Here is a 10,338-nt window from a genome sequence, read left to right on the forward strand (position 1 = left end):
AAAACACAAAAGAACAAAAAGGAAATTGGTTCATCTCAGCCTGCAGGTGACTTAAAAAGTCCAGTTGGTCAAGACTCAGAGTTGGCTTTTGAATCTAGCAGTCAAGCTTTTATCCCCACAAGTTTTATATCAACTTAAAGGGATAGTTCAGATTATTTAAAGTGCGGTTGTATTATCAACAGTCACTGTATTACCTGCAGTAGAAGGTGGTCAACAGCAGGAGTCCTGGTGTAGGAAGCTAAGCAGTGCACTAAGCAGGGTCAGCAACATTTAGAATATTTTTGCCACTTAACTTCCATCAGACAGTGTTTTCAGCCTGGAAACCACCGTTAAAAAAGCCAAATATTGCTCCCTTCACACCAACCAAACTCTGTGGGAAAAATCAGTCATTTTGTTTCACAGAACATTGTATTTGTTGGTCTATCGCTGCCTCAATCTGTCAGTTTGTTTGTGTTATTGTGTGACTTTGAAGTTTTTAAGAGTTAGTTCAGATTCACCAAAGTCACACAAAAACACAAAGGAACTAACAGATTGAGGCGGCGAGAAACCAGCAGCTCCTGTGTTCTGAGAGTTTAAATTACTGATTTCACCTATGGAGTTTGGTTGGTTTGGAGTGAGAGATATTTGACTCATAACCGCACTTTCCTGTCAGTAAAATCTGAGATAAAGTGACAAAAATATTAAATGTTAATACACCATACACTTGCACACTGCTGCTTCTCCAAACTGGCGCCGCATCGACCGCCATCAACCTCAGCTGATACACTGACTATTGATTAGAACCTCATACAACCACAGTTAAAATAATCCCTTTAAAGATTAACACTGGCAGTATTCTGTATTTTTCTTATTTTCAACAAACCCCATGAAAAAGTCCTTTGGTTCCTACTGAAGACAAAAACCTTTGAAAACAGCTCAAATACATAGTTTCAGTTTTAAAATAATTTCCTAAAACAGGAGGAAATTGTGCATTAGCTGGGGACTATTTTTAGTGGCGTACTAATCCACATTTGGTGCTATGGTGAGTATTTGGAGCAGCAGGACTGTGTGTGTGTGTGTGTGTGTGTGTGTGTGGGACTGAGTCTGTAAACTGCAGTGGAGGTCTGTGGCACAGAGGAAGAACATAAATCAGCCTGTAACACACACACACACACACACTTGGTATGTGTTATTAGATACATTCAGTGTTTTGCTCCTTTCATGGGATTTGTTGAAATATTTTCATCCAGAATTACAGTCTGAGCTCAGAACTGAACAGGAACAAATCAGATTTATACGGTTTGTTTTTAAAGCTGCTCAAGGTAACTTTGCATTCTTTGCATGCGGCGCCCTCTGGTGGCAACAAGACTTTTAACAATTTAAAGCACTTGAGTGAAATGATGCAAAGTGAAGGCAATAAGCTTCACAGTCTGACCTCACAGGAGAGTAAATCTTCTCCTGGACACACTGAGCTCTTACATTTTACTCTCTGATCTGACTCGTAGAACTCTGTGGGACACGAGTTTCCCACCAGTGTCTTCACCTGTGACCTGAAATTAATTCTTCTTGTACCTAAAAGGATAGTTCAGATTTTTTGAAGTCGGGTTGTTTGAGGTACTTATCAATAGTGAGTGTATTACCTGCAGTGGATGGCGGCCAACACAACACAAGCAGCAGGAGTACGAAGCTAAACAATGTCCTGCAGTGGACAGGGTCAGCAGCAACATGCATTTTAGACGCCTAAAAAAATCTATATTGTTATATTTAGAAAATTTTCACCACTTTGCCTCGCTGTCACTCAGCCTTTTCTGACAGAAACTGAAGTTATATCGCTTGTTAAATCGCGTCCCCCTCTACCACCAGACTCCAGTAACAAAATCATGAATTTTACTCCACAGAACAAAGGAGCTGCTGATCAACTGCTGCCTCGATCTATTAGTTCGTTTGTGTTATTGTGCAACTTCTGTGAATCCAGACTAACCCGCTCAAACGCTGAAGTCACACAATAACAAACAAGCTAACAGATTCAGTGCGGCGATACATCAGCAGCTCCTGTGTTCTGTGAAGTAAAATTCATGATTTTGCCAGTGGAGTTTGGAGAGAGTGATAATTGGTTTATATAACAGCAGTTACCCATCAGAAGCTGTCAAAAATTAAGATAAAGTGGTGAAAATACTCTAAATATAATGCACACTTAAACTGATATTATTTTATCTGTCAAATACATTTTGCTGTTAACCCTGTCCACAGTAGCACAAACACTCCTTTGCAAGTAAAAGTCCTGCATTTAAAATTTCACGTAAAACATGTTTGAAGTGCCAAAAGTAAATGTACTCTCAGCGCAGACTGACCCCTTCTGAGAGTAAAATATTCTACATCAGTCTATGACAATATATAATATTTGAATTGACAATTTGATCCTTATATTTTGTGATAAAAATAAAAAGTATCTAAAGCTTTCAGATAAGAGAAGTGCAGTAAAAAGTACGTTTTCTACCAAAATGTAGTGGGGTTGAAGTATAAAGTGACAGAAAATGGAAAGACTCAAGTAAAGGACAAGTACCTCAAAATTGTACAGTCAGTAAATGTACTTAGTTACTTTCCACCACTGGTGAAATCTCAAGCATCTTTCAGGCTGATGAGACAATAATTTTGGAGTATTTTCACGTAGAGCTTCTACCTTGTGCAGCTTTAAGACGTGTCAGTAAAATTTAAATGAGAAAAGCAGCTTTAACTCGAGGAGACGGGTGATATTTAAGCAGCAAACACAAGACGTGTGGAGTCCCAGTCCCAGTTTTTCCTACAAAAACCAACGGGAGGATGTTGTGTTACCTGGAAACGAGGTGACCCGGCTGCCCAGAAGGCTGAAACGTTGGATAAACACAAAGGCGAGCGAGCGTCCTGCTTCCACACTCGATCGACTGGAACCCGGACGAGCCTCTGACCTTCTTCTGTACGAGTCGACTGATCATCTCTATGTGCAGCAGACAGGAGCTGAACTGTAAATATATATAAACATGTCGAGCAACTCAGGTTTCTATGAATCAAGACAATGCATTTTTATATGTCCAGCAGCAGGAGAGAGAGACAGAGAGACGTACAAAATAAGCACACAGACGTGAGCGATGGGAGGTGAGCGAGGACACATGCAGGACAGTTAAAGTCCAGAACCTGATCGATCGATCTGATGGATGATTGGTTTTTGTCTCATTCATTGTGTCTGAAACATCGACATCTTGTTTCGGAGGAGTCATTTCTACCACGAGGACTTCATGTGTCACAGATCACCTGTCAGCAGAAACCTTTAAAAACACAAAGTGTAGCAGGAAAAAAAAAAGAAAACACTCACCAGGTACATTTACACACATTCCTGTTGTGTTCAGGCTTCAGAACTACATGAGTCTGTCCGCCATGTTGGAGGTGAAGAAGAGTTCAGTCTGCAGAGGTCAAGGCATCTTTTACTTGAGTAAAAATACTCCATTACTACATGAGAAAGTGCTGCATTAAAAATCATACTGAAGTCAAAGTACAGAAGTATCATCAGCTAAATGTACTCAAAGTATCAAAGGTAAAAGTACTCGTTCTGCAGCAAAATGGCCCCTGTGACCAACATATTCTTATCCATTTCATCATTCGGTTGTTTCTACTAAAGCAGCATTTTAAGGATTTTCACAACTTTAGACTGGATAAATCTGAGATTATAACAGAAAAGAAAAGAAAATCAAATTTATGCTAAACACATTTGGTTTTTCTTCTCAGACTTTTCTCTTTTTATTGTGAAATCTCTGATCATTTGTGGCTCAAACAGATGAAAATGAAAAAGAAACCAGGTGAGAAGTTTAGAGAAGCCAAAAAGATTCAAAACACTGGTTTAATCTTTTTTTTTTTTTTATCTTCAATTCATTTTGTTTTTTATGTAAAATCTTAATCTGAAATGTAACCAGGGGTGGAACAGTTCAGTTACTGAATACAAGTTACATTTAGTTACTTTTGAAATAAAACTATGATCTGTTGCAGGAGTGAAAATATCTGGATGAAGCACATTAAAATACTTTTAAATGCATCAATAACTGATAAAAAAAAATAAAGTGTTATTTGAAGAGTACTTTTACTTTTCATATTTACTGATTATTCTGCTGTACTTTCATTTAAGTAACATTTTTTAGATTATTTTACTTTTTCACAGTTGGAATCATTTAATTGGTTCATTTGAACGTTTCCTCCAAATCATTAGAAAACATCTGACCTGTGGAAGAAACTCCACCAGTTAATGATGTGGTAAATCTTTTTTTTTTTTTTTTAGTTTGGGTGAATTGGTCGTTTAATTAGAACACAGAATCAGTTTTAAATTTATATTTGAGAGATTTTAATTGTTTTTATGTTAAAAACATCCAGCTGTTAAGATTTGACCTCCAACATGGCCGCAGCCAGCAGGTGTTTGTTTTCTCGTGTGTGTGTGTGTGTGTGTGTGTGTGTGTGTGTGTGTGTGTGTGTGTGAGTTGGCCCCGCCCCCTCTGACTTCAGTGTTCAGGTGAAATAAAACCCACCTGTACCTGCGTGTGCCTCCTCTCACCTGAGATTTTACCTGAAGACAATCAGCGAGCACTAAAGACAACCAGACATCCTGCGAGTGTTAAACATGAATACTTCATCCTGTCTGTCCGTCCATCCGTCTCCGTCCATCTGCGTCTGTCTGTGCTCACCTGAACGTCTGTCAACACAAAGGGACAAAACTTTCACTGCTCTGAGACTAAAGTTAGATTTTTTTTTATATATATGATATGATGAAAGATATAAATGTTGATCTTTGCCTCGTCTATCGATGTACAGCTCTGGGATAAAGGAATGTAAAAGGAATGATTTTTTTTTTCTGTAATTATGAACAGGGGAATAGCTTTCTTCTTCTCCTCCTCCTCCTCTTCTCTCTTCCTCCTCCTCTTCCTCTTCCTCTCTTATCTGATCCTGTCAGAGACGCATTCAGCCCTGCTGCTACACCAGCTCTCTGTTTTTGTACCTGCAGTGAGAGTTGGACTTTCTATTAAAAACAATAAAAAGGATAATCAGCTAATAAACGACTTGAGACTCTCATTGAAATGTTTTACGCTTCAAGTTTCTTTAAAGATTATTTTTGCACAGAAAACATTCAAAGACTTTATCAAACATGCACTAAACCCGGCACCTTTAACTGTGAAGGTGTTTCTCACTTTCAGATACCAGGATTAAAAAAATCCTCAGACGGCCTAAAGCAGTTTTCCCCAACCCTGGTCCTCAGGGACCACTGTCCTGCATGTTTTAGATGTTTCTCTGCTCCAACACACCTGATTCACATGATCAGGTTGTTGTCAGGCTTCTGCAGAGGCTTGATGACGAGCTGATCATGTGAATCAGGTGTGTTGGATCAGAAACATCTAAAACATGCAGGACAGTGAAGCTCTGAGGACCAGGGTTGGGCACCACTGGCATAAAGTACTGGATCAGGACCTGGTGACGATAATGTAAGACTCTGAAATTGGATCAGGACGTGGATCTGTGATGATACTGATATTAGATCGGTCCCGTCTCTACTCGGCATTGCCAAAAAATGCAGAGATTTAAGTTTCAGGAAGGAAAGCCGGTGTCAGAACATCTCTCTTCTAATCATTTAATAAATCAGGTTGTTGTTGCAGCTCATCTCAGAGTTTCTGCACAAATCCTGGCTGATATTTTAATGATTTTAACACCTTTAATTGTGAAGGTGTGACTTTGTTTTCTGGGTAATTGTGACAGCATTTCTGACTTTTCAGATTTTACAAAAAAAATATTCAATTGATTAATAGTCTGATACAAAGTCTGCACTGGAAACTTTTACTTTGAAAACTTGAACTACATTTTCCTGATTATACTCATACTTTTACTTCTGACAGTATTTTCACAGTGTGGTAATAGTACTTTTACTTCATCACACAGACCAGAAACATCGAGCACCGATCACATCGATCGACAGGAAATGGATGAAACTGAAGTTTGTGGCCTCAAAGAAACACTGAGTCAAAAATACAGCTGACATGTTCCAGTGAGGTTTATATTTACAGCTTCAAACTAACAGTTGGGTTAAAATAAAGAATTTAGTTAGATAACAAGTTAGTCTGATCCTCCAATTAAAATATAAATGATTATCCAATTAATCCAAACCAACTGGGTCAATAATCAAACTCAGAGTCCAGATCATAAATTAAATGTCCCTGAATTGAATAAATGAAAGAAGCCACTCGCTCCTCAGTGTCTCTGTCCTCCATGTTTGTTGAGTTTCACTCTCCTCCTGTTCACAGGTGTGTCTCCTCCCCTCCCTCGTCCCTCCTGTCCAGGTGAGAAGAGTTCATCTGTCCATTTTAAATAAATAAATAATAAAACTCACTAACTAAATAAATAAAACTGTCCCATCAGCCTCAGATGTTTAGTGCTAATTAACAAATGTTAGCAGAGCTGCACAATTATCAAATTTATCACAAGACTGAAGTATATCAAAATGTAACATCCAAATATCAGAAGCAGCATTTTGTGAAAATGTGATTCAACAGAAACATTATTGGAGTCATTTTTTAATTAAAAAAAATGTCCAAACTCTGATTTCAGCTTCTTAAATGTGAATATTTTCTGGTTTCTTTATTCCTCTCTGACAGAAAACTGAATATTTTTGAGTTGTGGACAAAATAAGACATTTGAGGACGTCGTCTTGGACGTTGATCAACATTTTTCACCATTTTCTGCAGCTGAAAACACTATAATGTACTAAAAGTACATTACTTTAATACTTTGATGCTTCTGTGATTTAAGAGGTAATAAGTAACTGTAATAGAATACATTTTCAAAGTAATCCTCCCAGAACCTGACTAACAGGCAGTGGCTGAATATAAGAACAAACAAGTACAAATCTGAGGTTCCTGTACTTTACTTAATACAGATAATATAAAATAAATCAACTAATAATTTCTCTTGTATTATTACAGACTGATCTACTCAGCAGTCTCTCCTTTATCATCTGCAACATAAAGTGATTTAAGTGATCAATGCATACCTTCTTATTTTGCTGCTCAGGAAGTTTTACCAACTGAAACTGTTTGTAACAGCAGCAGATAAATCCGACTAATTCTGCCTTTAAAAGAAAACTTTTCAACATTAAACCTGCAGCATTTCTTAAAGTTAACTGAAAATTTTAATAAACACATTAAAAACCAGCTCCCTGAAGTTTATTAAGTAAATAAAGTAAAAATAAATAAAACCAGGCTTAAACTTGTACTGAAATGCCTTTAAGCATGTGTTTAATTAAAATAGAAAGTTTAAACTTTTCTCATAAAGTTAAAGTGTCTGTGAAACAGCTGCCTTCAGGTTTGTGAATTGTGACCAATCAGATCGTGTCGTGGGCGGGACTTTGAGAGATGACAGACCAGACGGCAGCATCAGAAACAAAGAGGCACATTTTAAAATTCATTTACCTCGTCAGCAGAAACACAGATTAAAAAGAAAGTTTGATAAAGACTCAGACCGGAGTGAGAAAAATAACACAATGCTGAAAAAATCAGTGGCGTTTCCCTTTAATGATGTCAGAAAATTAAAAAAAAAAGACACAAAGATAATGTTTCAGAGACAAACTGTTACAGCAAAGAGTAAAAAACAAAACAAAAACACACAAAGATCTCATTCCAAACGTGACATATTTTCATTTCCATATGTTCACTTCTAAACTAGTGTTTCTGTGATACTGACACCAGAAACAGAAAAACGCCTCAGACGCAGCTTCAAACGCGAGAACGTGAGTCTGTGCACCAATCAGATATCACGTCATTTATTAGACCTGAAACACCAGAGTTTTTTTTTTTTATTTTAATCTGAGTCCGGCTGACGTCCACGCAGAGTTAACAGCTGATAAAAACAACAACAACATACAAATATTTTTTTTTTATCAGACTCGTATCAGCTAATACAGAAAGTTCAGGTATCAGTATCAGGAAGAAAAACCTGGTCTCAGAGCGTCTCTATCCTAAATATTGAATAAAAACAGAGTGTTGCAGTTCATCTCGGTCTTTATTTACGCACCAAACTCAGTTCATATTTTAGACATTTTAGCACCTTTAATACTTGTTCAAAAAGTAAAAGATTCATGACTCGTGTTTACTTTTTTTAATGACCTCTACTGGAAAAAAAAAGACATTTTAAAAATCAAGATTTCCAAAATAAAAGTGTATAAATTAATAAATAAGTGCCAAACCGTATTTTGATCCTCGGCAGGTTTTTAAATCCACATTTTGGCCTTTAATTGTCAATGCATTTTCAGTGAAACATGGAATCAATGAGGGACACACACACACACACACACACACACACACACACACACACACACACACACACACACACACGACTCAGTGGTTCCCAATCTGTGGGCTGGGACCCCAAACTGGGTCCAAAAGAAGACATAAGGGATAAAAATGAAAAACATAAACTTCTTAAACACATTTTTTTCTCTAACACCTTTAGGAAACGCTTCTCTGTTTGATCCGTATAAACTGAGTGACTGATGTAATTATTTTTACTTTCTGGGTTAATTTGTTTAATTTTCAGCCTTTAAATATCAGGAAGGATAAATGCCACTTTGAACCCAAAGTGATACGTTCAAACTTTGGTGATTTTATTTCATTAACAACTTAAATTACCACAAAAGATTATGGGAAAATATTAGAAATGTAGTTTATTAACTTATCTGTCAAACTAAATTATTATTTTATTGATGTTTGGCTTTTTTAAGTACTTTTTTTAACATCAGTTAAATCTTCCATTTTCATTTTTCCGAGCACATTGACTTTTACTACAACCGTCATCTGCTGAAGAAGACGGTGTGAATCGATCAAAAGCTCCAGAGAAAGACGAGATGGGAATTTAAAGTTGAATATTTTCTATAATAAAGGCCCAAATGGTCTTTTTTCTATTTAAAGTGACGACATTTACATGCAAACAATCACTGAAATCATACTGTTTTTATCCATTTACTACAAATCACATGCAGTTTACTTTACTGACATTATTTTAACTGACTAACTTTTATAAAATCTGCCTCAGAAACTTTTTTGAGATCCATCACAACGAACATTTAGAACTGTTTGTTTTTATTCTTTTAATTCAGAGTTGTGTTGTTGTGTCCCCGCAGCTGAAACTGAGGACTAATTAAAAATCCTTCAGACGCAGAGCTGCGACAATTTATCAATTAGCTGTCAACTATTAAATGAATCGACTATTCTGATAACTGATTTCTCTGATTTCAGTTTCTTAAATGTGAATATTTTCTGCTTTCTTCACTCCTGTAGGATAATAAACCAAATATATTTAGGTTGTGGACAAAACAAGACATTTAAGGACGTCATCTGATAGACATTTTTCACCATTTTTTGATTTTTTTTAAGTGCAGACTACTAATTGATTAACTAAGAACATAATGGACAGATTAATAAATAATTAAAATAACTGTTAGCTGCAGCCTTGTTTAGGTGTCTTAAGTAAAACTGTGCTGATAAAAAACTTCTAACATCTTAGATTTGACTGCTGAAAAGTCGTGAGCTGCTGTTGCATCGAAAATCAACCCCAGAATAAAAAACAATTCACAAAGATACACCAAGTCAACAAAGTATTCTGGACTGAACAGGCTGCAGCTGACTGCGAGATCTCAGGTGACAGACGTCTACATCAACGCAATCAATCACTAAAAAAACTAAAACAGAGGCGGCTTCGTGTTCACTGTGATGGATTTACCAGCTTCAATTCACAGCTCCCTGCAACGATGCATAGACTAAAATATTAATATAATAAATTTATTCACCTTAAAAGCTGCGTTGTGTTTTAGAAAATGTTGCCAGTGATGTGATTTGTAGTAAAACACGAACAAACAGTGACTCAGCATCATGTGTGCATCACATTTCTGATAATCAAACAATTATGGAGGGAGTTAACAGTGAATATCCATCATCACTTCCTGTCGTCTCTGCTGGATGAAACCTGCAGCTGTTCAGTAAAGGATGAAATAAAAAGTGACTATGTGAGTTTAAAACTACATGAACAGTCAGCTGCTGTCTGCATGTAAACATCCTCACATGACATGAACCTCTGATGTGAAGCTGCAGCATTAAAACAGATTTACTTTCTTCTACTGTAACTGAGTAACTGAGGAGTAATAGAGAATATACAGTATTTACACACACTGATGAACAGATAACAGCACTGACACTGAGAGCAGAACTGACACGTTAGATGAAAAAAAAAAAAAAAACACCTTTTTCTTTGACAACCTGGGTCTGATTTACACCAGAGCTGAAAAAAAAAACATCGACTGATTAA

The sequence above is a fragment of the Lutjanus erythropterus genome, chromosome 21 (genome assembly GCF_056507025.1).
Source record: "Lutjanus erythropterus isolate fLutEry1 chromosome 21, fLutEry1.hap2, whole genome shotgun sequence".
Classification (NCBI taxonomy): domain Eukaryota; kingdom Metazoa; phylum Chordata; class Actinopteri; order Lutjaniformes; family Lutjanidae; genus Lutjanus; species Lutjanus erythropterus.